The following is a 13,317-nucleotide window of genomic DNA, read 5'->3' as shown; positions in this document are numbered from 1 at the left end:
AGGATGTGCTGGTATTGAATGAGGTTGAGATGGGGTTTACAAGAACAACCCATGGATGAAGGGTTTGTCATATGAGGAGTAATTGAGGACTCTGGGTCTATACTCAATCCAATTTAAAAGAATGAAGAGGCATCTCATTGAAGGTAAAAACAATGACTGCAGATGCTGGAAACTAGATTCTGGATTAGTGGTGCTGGAAAAACACATCAATTCAGGCAGCATCCGAGGAGCAGGAAAATCGACATTTCAGGCAAAAGCCCTGTATTCCTGATGAAGGGTTTTTGCCCAAAACGTCGATTTTACTGCTCCTTGGATGCTGCCTGAATTGCTGTGCTTTTCCAGCCCCACTAATCCTGGCATCTCATTGAAACCTATGGAATACCGAGAGGCTTGGACAGAGTGGATGCAGAGATGACGTTTCTCTAACTGAGAGAGACTACAAGTTTAGATTGAAGGGACAATCCTTTTGAGCTGAGGTGAGGAGAAATTTCTTCAACTAAAGGATGGTGAATCTGTGAATTTTGTTTTGCTTCAAAAGATTGTGAAGGCGAAATCATGACGTGTATTTAAAATGGAGTTAGATAGGTTCTTAATTAGTAAGTGGATCAAAGGTTGTGGAGAGAAAACATGGGAATTAATTTGAGAAACAGATCAGCCATGATAGAATGGTGGAATAGACCTGATGGGCCAAATGGCTTAACTCTGTTGCTCTATCTTATGGAATAGAGATGGCTGAGCTGTATTCTCAATGTTCCTTCCAACCATAATAACCTTTTTATTTTGTGCGTGTGTGTACATGTGTATAAGGAGTTAGAAATTCAATTGGTGGAGTCATATGCTAATCACTTACAATTGTTCACCTGTAGATAGAGCCTATATTGTTGTAATAAATAGCGATTCTTGTTTCCTGTCCATTCTTTCTGTCAACCATGGTCCAAAAGTTGGATAAATTGGGGAATTATGTTTATTTTTTAATAAATCAGTACCATTTGTAGTCAATCCTCCATGGTGTTTTAAAGAGGGAGAGTGCTGCATTGATGGAGAGAGGCGATCAGTTTAGTTACTGCAAGTTTCAATTCCTTCTCCTTTTCAGTACCTTGCGCTAACCTCTGACAATTTTAGCATCCAACCAACCTTGGCCAGCCTAGAAACATTTCAGTAGCTAATATTTACTGGGAAGATCCTGCCCATATTTCAGTAGGCGTTCGAATTATTTTAAAAATCTCTTTTAGGTCAACTCTTCAACCTTCTTTTTTCGAAGGAATAGAGCCACAGCTCATTCAGTTTTATCTGGTAAGTAAGTCTTTTCAATTCCATTGTCATCCATGTGAATCTTTCTGTTCTGTTCCGTATCCAGTGCCTCTATATTGTCTTATCATTGTAGGCCGGAACTCTAGCTGGATTTATTGGGATCACCAAGGCAGGCAGTGTGGAGGTGTAATGATGGGTGATGTGAGGGCAAGTGCCCTGTCCATTGTTTGACCATCTCTGCTGGCCCTCCTGTTTCTTCCTATTTTGGTCACTTGTTCTGTTCCGTATGTCAAATGGAGACCCTCTCAGTCTGGCACTTATCACTGCTACTTTCTCAAATTCCCATCACCCTGTCAATGCCACCCACTCTGTTTGTATTTTTAACCTATTTTCTAATCAATTAGTAACTACACACGTCCAGGGCAGGTGAGACTTGAACCTCCCGGTCCAGAGGTAGGGACACTAGTGCTGCACCACAAAAACCCTCCCACTGACTTTCTTTTCTTTCCCCAGACTGAGAAGGCATTCTGATTCTCCTGTTTATTTCTTTCTCACTACCACTGCACAGCAGTGGTGTCTATATTTCCTGTGCATCGCCCATGGCTGTGTGTCTGCAGTGAACAAGACACCATTGTATCAGAACTTTATTCTATAGTTTCCATCACCACCCTTGTGTGTCCAGTGAACCAATAACAAGCAAGGCCTGATAAGGCTTATGTGAAGAAAGTGTACGAGGAGGATGGGGGTTAAACCAAAGTAGAGATGGAGGGGGAAATAAAGCACTTCAGCCCCCACAAAGCCCACCTCTCCCTAAAACCCTTGACAGCATTGGTGGACATTGCGTGCCCCACTCATTTTCTTACCTGGTTCCAGCAATGAATGTCGTTAGAAATAGGGGCAGACCAAAGAGAGGGCAGTTAATGGACCAGCAGCTCTCTGAGATAGGAATTCCTTGCAGATGGAAACAGAAGTTTCACCATAACTCAATTGATAAAATCAGCTCAGAGTTTCCCAGCCATGTGGACATAGGTGGGTTCATCTCCCACTTTTCATCTGGGGAGCAGGTCCATCACCCCAATGCAAAATCCCCTCTTTATCCCCATGGAGCTACAACAGCACATAGTATTCCAAGTATGAGCTGGACATATTAATTTTAAACAACTGGATGTTTTATTTAACTCCTGATGTCAGGGAAGAAAGAAATTACACTTCACAGAATGAGAATATAGAAATCGGGTGCTGTGCCAGAAATTTAGAGATAGAGTCATAGAGTCATTGAGATGATACAACATGGAAACAGACTCCTGGGTCCAACTCGTCCATCCCAACCAGATGCCCTGAATTAATCTCATCCCATTGGCCTCTAAACTCTTGCTAAAGGGGTTGAATTTAAAAGCAGAGAGGTAATGTTACAGCTGTACAAGGTGCTGGTGAGGCCACACCTGGAGTACTGTGTGCAGATTTGGTCTCCTTACTTAAGAAGGAATGGACTGGCACTGGAAGTGGTGCAGAGGAGGTTCACTAGGTTGATTCTGGAATGGAGGGGATTGGCTTATGAGGAGAGGCTGAGTAGATTGGGATTGAATTCATTGGAATTCAAAAGAATGAGGGGGGAGTCTTATAGAAACACATAAAATTATGAAGGGAATTGATAAAATAGAAATAGAGAGGATATTTCCACTGGTAGGTAAGACTAGGACAAGAGGGCATGGCCTCAAGATCAGAGGGACCAGGTTTAGAACTGAACTGAGAAGGAACTTCTTCACCCAGAGGATTGTTAACCTGTGGAATTCCTTGCGCAGGGAAGTAGTTGACGCTACTTCTGTAATAACTTTTAAAACTAAGGTAGATACTTTTTTGAAAAATAAAGGAATTAAGGGATATGATGAAAACACGGGTAAGTGGAGCTGAATCCACGAAAAGATTCAGATTACTTAGTGTGGAAACAGGCCCTTCGGCCCAACAAGTCCACACCGACCCTCCGAACAGCAACCCACCCAGACCCATTCCCCTACATTTGCCCCTTCACCTCACACTACAGGCAATTTAGCATGGCCAATTCACCTAACCTGCACATTTTTGGACTGTGGAAGGAAACCGGAGCACCCAAAGGAAACCCATGCAGACACGGGGAGAATGTGGGAATTGAACACGGGTCTCTGGCACTGTGAGGCAGAGTGCTAACCACTGTGCCACCGTGCCACCCATAAAAGATTAGCCATGATCTTACTGAGGGGAAGAGCAGGCTCGAAGGGCCAGATGGCCTACTCCTGCTCCTAGTACTTATGTTCTTCCTATTCATATACCCGTTCAGATGCCTTTTAAATGTTGTAATTGTACCAGCCGACACCACTTCCTCTGGCAGCTTGTGTGAGGAAGATTGAATGAAAGCAGGTGCAATTAAATGGTTGATGGAGTTTTTAAATAATAAGATGGTGAAGAGCCAGATAGTGAAAGAATACCAGCAACATGAAGTAGAAATCATTGGTTCAGAAAATTGGGTGGAATTTTCTGCTGTTATGTATTGTGGGAAATTATGGCAAAAATTAGACAAATCAGATCTTTGACATCAAGGAACAAATTTTCAATTTTCTTGTTGAGAGTTAAATGTTGAATTCTGAATCGTGCTAATGAGCAATGCCACAGGTAGGCGGGGTGGTAAAGAAGGTGTTTGGCACACTTGTCTTCTTGCTCAAAGCATTGAGTATAGGAGTTGGGATGTCATGTTGCAGTTGTACAGGACGTGGTGAGGCCATGTTTGGAGTACTATGTACAGTTCTGATTGCCCTGCTATAGGAAGGATATTATAAAGCTGGATAGAGTGCAGAAAAGATTTACAAGGATGTTACTGGGACTGGACGGTTTGCGTTACAACAGGAGAAGCTGGATAAGCTGAGACTTTTTTCACTGGAGTGGAGGAGGTTGAGAAGTGACCTTATAAAAGTGTATAAAATCATGAGGGGCATAGATAAGATGAATAGCCAAGATCTTTTTCCCTAGGTTAGGAGAGTTCAAAGCTAGCAGGCATAATATTAAGGTGAGAGAAGAAACATTTAAAAAGGACATGAGGAGCAACCTTTTTACAGAGAGTGGTTCGTGTGTGGAATGAATGTCTAGAGAAAGTGGTGGATGCAGATACACAGTTACAACATATAAAAGGCAATTGGATAAGTACATGAATAGGAAAAAGATTAAAAATCACACAACACCAGGTTATAGTCTCACAGGTTTATTTGGAATCTCTAACTTTCGGAGCGTTACTCCTTCACCAGGTGGTTGTGGAGCAGAATCATAAGAGACAGAATTTAAAGCAACAGGATTGCAGTGGCATGGGATGTAATATTTGGCTAAATTTGTTTAATATTGCATTCCATGACACTGTAATCCTGTTGCTGTCAAGTCTGTGTCTTATGGTTCTACTCCACAACCACCTGATGGAGGAGACGCTCCGCAAGCTAGTGTTTCCAAATAAACCTGTTGGACTATAGCCTGGTGTTGTGTGGTTTTTAACTTTGTCCACCCCAGTCCAACACCAGCATCATGAATAGGAAAGGGGCCTCGGAGGTATGTGTACATGAAACACAGAAAGCTAGAGCACAGGTGCAGCAGGTAATCAGGATTTTGATCAGTTGGGAATCAAAGATTTTTAGGAAAACACATATAAAGAGTATTGGATAAGTCAGGATCCTCTTGAATGACAGAGCTGGCTCAAGGGGCTGAATGGCCTACTCCTATTTCTTCTGATTTTTATGGTCTGAAACCAGATGGTGCCAATTGCCAACATGAAAGTCCGAGCAGTTAGATTCCCTCGGCTCAGTCTTCACTGCCATTCTCTTACATATTTCATGAATACCATTCTCTTCCACTCTTTGGCGTGATGGCTCAGTGGTTACCATTGCTGCCTCACAGTGCCAGGGACCTGGGTTCGATTCCACCTTCGGGCAACTGTCTCTATGGACATTCTTCCCGTGTCTTTGCGGGTTTCCTCCAGTACTCTGGCTTCCTCCCACCGTCCAGAAATGTACAGGCAAGGTGGATTAGTCATGGGAAATATAAGGTAGGGGGCTGGGTCTGGATGGGTTGCTTTTCACGAGATTGGTGTGGACTCGCTGGGCTGAATGACCTGCTTCCACAGTGTAGAGGGTCTATGATTCATACATACGATTCGGCATCACCAAACCACTAGCCTCTCTAATCATCATGGCTGCATTTGGGACAACTCACACACTTCATCAACTCTTCGGGGCATTATTTTCGAGCTGAGGGTCACATGCTTTGCTTGTTTTCAGCAGGTCACGTTACTCGCAGGGACACACATGCATTTCGTGCATTTACATAGACTGCATCTTGCAGCTCTTAGCTTCCTTTATGAGCACTCACTCACTTCCCACTTAGTTGGAGGATGCCACGCTTCTGGATTGCATTACCTTTTAAAGCTCTTCAGTGCTGTTACAGACTGGCAACTTCTGTGACTTGCATCCTCTTTTAGGTCAGAGGGAAAGGAAGGTCACCTGTCACTGAATGGATAAGGGGGTGGGCATGTTGCTGTAGGACACTTTGCTACATCAATGTCAGACCTACAGCACATACCAGCAGTTTACACAGCCTGAATGTTGCATGTGCTTCAAGAAAATGGACCATGCCTGAAAATCAAAAGGGGCAAATCTTCAGTGGAGTAAGTGGGGCTACAGTCAGTAAAGAGGCTTGGCTGACAACGTTGCCAAAGACAACACTTACAACATTGTTACAATGACCAGCAGAATCCAATGGATGACACAGTGGGAGGAATAGTGAGATGAAATAGATTAATCAAAGTTAAAAATCACATAACACCAGGTTTTAGTCCAACAGGTTTACTTGGACTATTCAAGGTGGTGGTAGAGAGTGATGGATCTTTAATCTACTGACATTGCTTTCACTATCTACAGCTGTTGGAGAACCAAGCAGTAAGGACATCCTGAGCTATCACCATGGAGTTGTGTCACCTGCTGACGGAGCAGAAGGAATGGTGGCTGTCCCATCCGATGCCTGTCAAGGGCACCTCTGCCGGCTCATTCCGAGAACGATTTCAGAAATCTGTGGGATTACCCAAGCTTTGACCCAGAAATGCATCTGGGCTGTCACATTCTCCAGATATTACTCATCTCTCATGCATTGCGACTTCACTAGATCCATTTGTCACAAAGGGAGGCAAGTGGACATTTCAAGAATGTAACTGAACGTATGTTGATTGATTTATTTATCGTCACGTGTACTGAAGTACAGTGAAGAGCTTTGTTTGTGAGCAGTACAAGCAGATCATTGTAAGCAAGGATGTACAGATCAGAAAGGCTGAGACAGAGGCATACAGGTTACATTGCATGGGCAAGAACATCATTAGTAAGGTCATCATTATTTGAGGCTACAGAGTCCATTCATCAGTCTAATATCAGCTGGAAAGGAGCTGTGCCTGAACTAGCTGGTGCATGTATTGAGATTTCTGTATCTTCTGCCTGATGGAAAAGGTTGTGCTTTCCAAAAGGATTAGCCACAATAAAGTGTTACTCATGCCACCTATGTGCTTTTATCTTCTTTTTTTGCCCTCTGACTGTGTCTAGGTACAGCCTCGGGCTCTGACAGCGAGGGTGGAGGGAGCCAGCTCTCCAGTTGACATTGTACATTCCTTCCTCCTGCCCTCCCCCAATCTCGATCACAGCCCGTCACCGATTAGCTTCCCCAAAGAGGAAAAAGCAGTGGCTACTCATAGAAACTCATAAAATCATAGAGTCATACAACATGGAAACAGACCCTTCAGTCCAACTTGTCAATGCCGACCAGATATCCTAAACTAATCTAGTCCCGTTTCCCAGCACTTGGCCCATATCCCTCTAAACCCTTCCTATTTATGTAGCCATTCATTTGCCTTTTAAATGTTGTAATTTTACCAGCCTCTGGCACCTCCTCTGGTAGCTCATTCCATACACGCACCACCCTCTACGTGGAAAGGTTGACCCTTAGTCACTTTTAGATCTTTCTCCTCACCGTAAACCTATTCCCTCTAGTTTTGGATTCCCCCACTCCGGGGAAAAATACGTTAGCAATCTACCATATGTATGGCCCTCATAACACTATAAATCTTAGTGAGTTTTGAGAAGATTTGCAGCTCAGGTTGTTAAGTACGTAAGTTAGCTCGCTGAGCTGGAAGGTTTGTTTTCAGACGTTTTGTCACCACACTAGGTAACATCATCCGTGAGAGTTTCCAGTGAAGTGCTGGTGGTATGCTCCATCTCTCTATTTATAGGTCTTGGTTTCTTAAAGTGGGTGATGTCATTTTTGGTTCCTTTTTTCAAGGGAAGATAGATAGGATCTAAATCAATGTGTTTATTGATGGAGTTCTGAGCAGGCGAAACAAAGACAGGCAAGAGAATTCTTAGAGTTGTGGCATTCTAATTAGAACTCTATCTCGCTGATGATGTTACCTAGTATGGTGACATGTCTGAAAACAAATCTTCTAGCTTAGCGAGCTAACATGCATACTTTATAAATCTCTATAAGGTCACCCCTCAGCCTCCAATGCCCAGGATAACAGCCCCAGCCTATTAAATCTCTCCCTATAGCTCAAACCCACCAACCCTGGCAACATCCTTGTAAATCTTTTCTGCACCCTTTCAAGTTTAACAACATTTCTATAGCACGGAGACCAGAGTTGAATGCAGTATTCCAAACAGGGCCTCACCAATGTCTTGTACAATTGCAAAATGACATCGCAAGACCAATACATCAGCTCCAGCAAGTACTCCATTGTACCTTACCTCCTGCAAGCCACTGATATATAATTGTGAATCTGAAAGCATATCTGAAGGGTGTTACCCAAGGTTAAGTGGGTGGGGGTGTTCTTGGGCGTGTGGGGGAGATAATCAATTTCACGTAGAGGGAGGTGCCAATCCATTATATTTAGCATACCAATATCTTACAGTTTACATGATATGGAGGTGTCAGTGTTGGACTGGGGTGGACAGATTACTCCTTTACATGTACCACTTTTATTTTCAAGGTTTTTTTGTGATTTTGGTGATAAAACAATGACAACTTGTGTGGGTTCATGCCTCTGTGGGCAATGAAGATACTCCAGGCACATAGCTATTTGTGTACCAACGTATTGACGATAAAGCATGACCACCTTTAAATAGCTCCCCACTGTAAAGAAGGCATAATCCATTCCACATAGTGCTGTGTAACACAGTGTACCTTCAAAGGCATTTAGCACAGATTAGAGGACCATTGTTTTCAGGAATTTGTGACTGGAAGGCTTGAAGATCAGTGCGGGAACTCATCAAGACTGCCCTTATTGTCCAAACTGCTACAGGCTCAATTTTTGATTCTCTAAACTAGCCATTGTTTGTACACAGGAATTTTTGGCTTGCAAGATAGAAATTCTTGACGACAATACTGCTTCTAAGCTTCTGAAATCCATCTGTTTCCTGGGATACAGCCTTGAAAAGTTTGCAGAACACTGACATATCTTTCAGACAGAGACATCTCTTTGATGATACAAGCGTTTGCTGGCTATTTTTCAGCAAAAAGAATCTGAAACTTTTCAAATCACTGCAATCAAAAACTGGTCTGGCCTTGAATAAACATGGATTCCCCTCACTTTATTCACCAACACTCTCTATAAAATTGCATAGTTGAACCCAGGTCAAACAGATGCAAAGCTCAATGCTGCAGGCTTAATTTTTTAATAAGAGAACAAGCTTTTCTAATCCAGTTTAATATTCATGTTACCAACAGTTTACAAGTCAGAGGAGTAAACTGTGACTTTGTACAAAAGTGTAAAACAAGCAGTTCAGGCAACTCAGCAGCTTGTCCTGACATCTTATACAGTTTTTATCAAGAGAATAAAAATCAGGAAAGTAATCAGCTGCAGAGTCTCCATCGCTCATTTTACACCATTTCACTATCAACCCCAAAGACACACTTTCGTTTGCTTTTGCAACACACACACCACAAATTTTACAAAAACTGAAAGAGCTGCAGATGCTATAATTCAGAAATGGAAACAGAAATTGCTGGAATGTCTGGCAGCATCTGTGGAAAGAAATCTGAGTTAATGCTTCGGGTTTGGTGACCCGTCCTCTCAAAATGCATACTTTATTTCAGAGGGAGGCTGAAGTTAAAGATCACACAACACCAGGTTATAGTCCAACAGGTTTATTTGGAAGCACGTGTTTTAGGAGCGCTGCTCCTTCATCTGGTGGTTGTGTAGAATAAGATCATAATACACAGAATTTATAGTGAAATATTACAGTGTCATGCGACTGAAATGATATATTAAACCTGGAATGCTGTTAAGTTTTTCATCTTTTAGAATGGGTTACAGATTATGGTTCGTTAACATGTAAATCCCAGAACTACTTTTAAGTCACATTCTCGAGACAACTTAAGGTTTTATAACAAAAGGTGCCATCTCAGCTCAGACAATGCATTAAAAGTATGAGGTTAGAGTCTGTCTGTATCCTATCCCAATCTTGAGTCAGACTGGTTCTATTTCCAAAGTAGGAACTTATAAAATATTACATGGATTGATTGACGGCATTGGCTGCCTGCAAATTGTGCACTTTTTGAGGAAAATAGAATGTATCTGCAAATACAATTCAGTCCATAGACTTATATGTGTGTGTGTGCATGCAAGAAAGAGAAAGAGAGTGTGAGTGTGTGTGAGTGTGTGTGAGTGAGTGCACGTGAGAGAATGTGTGTTTGCATTTGTGCATCCTTGGTAAAGTGTGTGTGTGTGTGTGAGATGGCATATAAGCCTGTGAGAGTGTGTGCGCGTGGATGTGAATGTGGGAGGGTGTATTTGCATGTGTATGAGAGAGGGTCTGCATGATAATGAGTATGTAAGAGTGTGTTTGTATGTGTGCATGTGAGAGAGGGTTTTGTGTAGTGGGTTCACCTGTAGTGTGATATGAACCCAAGGTTTCGGTTGGGGCCATCCCCAAGGGTACCAAATTGGCTATAAACCTCTGCTCGGCTACTCTTCATTGTTGCATGTCCAGAAGTCCGTCTTGGAGGATGGCCACCTGAAGATCCGAGGCCAAATGTCCCGAAGTGCTGAGAGGCATCCCTTTCTGGTGACTGTTGTGTGGTGTCCATTCATCCATTGCCATAGCGTCTGCTTGGTCTCACCAATGCACCATGGCTCAGGGCATCTTTGCCTATAGTGTATGAGATAAACAACTTTGGCTGAGTCTCATGAGTACCTGCTGTGCACATGGTGGGTGGTGTAGCCATGGGTAATAGTGGTAGCTGTGTCGATACTCTGACAAGTCTTGCTGTGATTGCCATGACAGAGTTGCGTGGTGTTGTGGTCAATGTTGTCCTGAAAGCCAGCCGATTTGCTGCGAAAAATGAACTGTTTAAGGTTTGGCAGTTATTTAAAGGCAAGAAGTGGAGGCGTAGGGAAGGTTTTGGAGAGGGTGCTCATCCTTATTGATAATGTGCTGCAGGCTGTGAAATACATGGCGTAGTTTCTCCACTCCCGGGAGGTATTATACTGGAGACAAACGTTCCTGGGGTGGTCTGACCAAACCTCCCAGCCCAATGGGCTCTTCTGTTTAGCAAGCTCCCTCCAGCCCAACTACAGTACCAGGCACTGCAATGAGATGTAGTGACAGGGAAAGAAAGAAGAAAACAGGTTGAGAAGACTTTGATGGCATGGGTGACAATGTATTGTACATCATTTATTGCATTTCTATAAATGGCACTGCTTGACTTTAACATCTCTACATTTGAGTCTTGTGTAGTTCTGAATGTAACTGTGTCAGCATGATGTCTAACTTGATGTACCATGTGTTAATGTCCATGAGAACCGAAGCATTAGGATGATTGGGGATGACAGGCCTGACACCCCTGTATCCTCTGTAATGTGTAATGTCATTTCCCTTTAAAATTCCTCACAGAATTACATTTTATTTTGCTCAAAAACAGCATGAATCCATGTAAGATTCTGTAAATCCCTGTTTTAGATTAGAATCGGGGCACAGACAGCCTCACACAGGGCACCTCACACCTTCAATGATTTTCTGGGACAACATGGTACCTATTGTTAAAGTTCACTTGAGAATGTAACTTTAAGAAAGTTCTGGGATTTACATATGAAAGAACTGAAACCAACATGGTCATTCTAAAAGATGAGAGACTTAACAAAATCCAGGTCTTTTTAAATGTATAATTTCAGTTTCATCCCACTGTAAACTTTTGCTATAAATTCCATGTCCTCCAATCTTATACTCTATAGCCACCTGATGAAGGAACAGCTCTCTGAAAGCAAGTGCTTCGAAATAAACCTGTTGGACTATAACCTGGTGTTGTGTGATTTTTATCTCTGTAAACTATATCCTTCTTGCAACCTGTCTTTCCATCTATTTTTGTGTCATCTTAAAATTTGGCTACAGTGCATCTACTTCCTCCAAGTCATTATATTGTAAACACTTATGGTCCCAGCACTGATCCATGTGGAACACTTATCCCCATTCACTGTTTCCTATCCAATAATCAATTCTCTATTCAGGCCAATGTAATACCTTCAACACCATGGCCTCTTATCTTACAATTTAACCTTTTGTGATTCCACCTAATATCACAGTTTCCTCATTGTCACTGAGTCAGAATCCTCAATCTCCAAGCTTCACATCACTTCCAGTTTCCAGGCTGTGGCACGTAAAATTTCATCACACAAACTGCAGCTGTTCAAGACAGCAATTTATCAACAAATTCTGTAGAATAATTATACATGGACAATAAATTCCAATTTGCTGATGGTGCCCATATACCACGATTGAAGAAAAAAATGGTTATGGATTAGTTATCTCTTGATACCCATCGTTAACCATAATGGTTTCTACTTAACACAAGATCTTGTAATATTGAAAGGATGTATTCAGATGGTCATAAAGTTTTTAATTTGGATAGACCAATAAAATGTATTTCATGTTGGTCAAATTGCTATTTTTATTTCTTGGCAGGGCTGATTTAAGTAAGCAACCACATTTACATTAGTTGTTTAATCTGCTTTCCCATGAATTATCTGATCCAATAAAAAAGATCAGAATGCATGAGTCCCTTTGAAATCACTTACCTAAAGTCAATAACATCCATTTCTTAGTCCACAGGGCTGCATTTGTCAATGCAAAGAGTAACTCAGAATTGAGAGAACTGAATTTATCGCCAAGAGGGGGTGAAAAACAATCAATCAGTTGTCCATTTTTTTGTTTGTTAATCACTGTTGGACAGTACATGGGTGTCAAGTGAGAATAAGAGATGTATATTCTTTGGCTGCTTCGTAAAATGCAAAAAATGCTGCTTAAAAACACATGAAATAGCCCAATAAAGGCAGCTGGGGTCAAAATTGCTCAAAAGCCAAAATCAGCTGGACAGCTAACATTCTGTGAATCTTCTGGTGGGTCTGAACTGCTAACTATTGTTTAATAACCTTGTCTCCAAGAAAACTCCCAGCATAATAGAATTGTCAGTAAAACATAACCTAGATGTGTTAATGACTTTCCACTTGACCTTTGGGGTGGGCCATATGTAGCTGGTTACCTGCAATGCAAGCTGTTGTTTTCTTGGTAATTGTTTCTCCCACACCCAAGGATGTTTGGTCACATGACTCTTGTAGTATTGAACCCTTTTGAAACTTTTGCATAGAATAGAAATTGATTGTCACATGTACTTTTACACAAAAAATACAGTGAAGAGTTTTACAAGTCACCACGCTGTGGCGCCTGTCTTAATGACAGAAGTCATACGCAATAATGAAAATACATATAATTAAGACAAATTTTTGTCACAGTTCAGTTAATGGCTCCTGGGCGCGGGGAAAGCCGAGTAAGGAACAATGGAAAACCCTGAAGATACAGCCAGGACAAGACTGTCATTCTGGGCTGAGAATGCCATGACAGGACATGCATGGACAAGATGGCAGGCTGGGTTGCTGGAATACTGAGCTGGAAGCCTGCAGCAAATGAGACCACCTTGTTGGGCAGCTGGAAGCCACCTCATCACTGGGCCAGGAGAAGCCTCCTGCAG

This window comes from Chiloscyllium punctatum, chromosome 3 (assembly GCF_047496795.1).
Source record: "Chiloscyllium punctatum isolate Juve2018m chromosome 3, sChiPun1.3, whole genome shotgun sequence".
In the NCBI taxonomy this organism is placed as follows: Eukaryota; Metazoa; Chordata; class Chondrichthyes; order Orectolobiformes; family Hemiscylliidae; genus Chiloscyllium; species Chiloscyllium punctatum.
Note: the sequence above shows the minus strand (reverse complement) of the source record.